Below are 512 nucleotides of genomic sequence, written 5' to 3' on the forward strand. Positions count from 1 at the left end.
GGTCCTGGTCCTGGTCCTGGTCCTGGGTCCTGGTCCTGGTCCTGGGTCCTGGTCCTGGGTCCTGGTCCGGGTCCTGGTCCGGGTCCTGGGTCCTGGGTCCTGGTCCTGGGTCCTGGTCCTGGTCCTGGGTCCTGGTCCTGGGTCCTGGTCCTGGTCCTGGGTCCTGGTCCTGGGTCCTGGTCCTGGTCCTGGGTCCTGGGTCCTGGTCCTGGGTCCTGGTCCTGGTCCTGGTCCTGGGTCCTGGTCCTGGGTCCTGGTCCTGGGTCCTGGTCCTGGGTCCTGGTCCTGGTCCTGGTCCTGGGTCCTGGGTCCTGGGTCCTGGTCCTGGTCCTGGTCCTGGTCCTGGGTCCTGGTCCCTGGTCCTGGGTCCTGGTCCTGGTCCTGGTCCTGGTCCTGGTCCTGGTCCTGGTCCTGGTCCCTGGTCCTGGGTCCTGGTCCTGGTCCCTGGTCCTGGTCCTGGTCCTGGTCCCTGGTCCTGGTCCTGGTCCTGGTCCTGGGTCCTGGTCCTGGTC

This window comes from Condylura cristata, unplaced genomic scaffold (assembly GCF_000260355.1).
Source record: "Condylura cristata isolate star-nosed mole 26May11 unplaced genomic scaffold, ConCri1.0 scaffold00016, whole genome shotgun sequence".
Taxonomy (NCBI): Eukaryota; Metazoa; Chordata; class Mammalia; order Eulipotyphla; family Talpidae; genus Condylura; species Condylura cristata.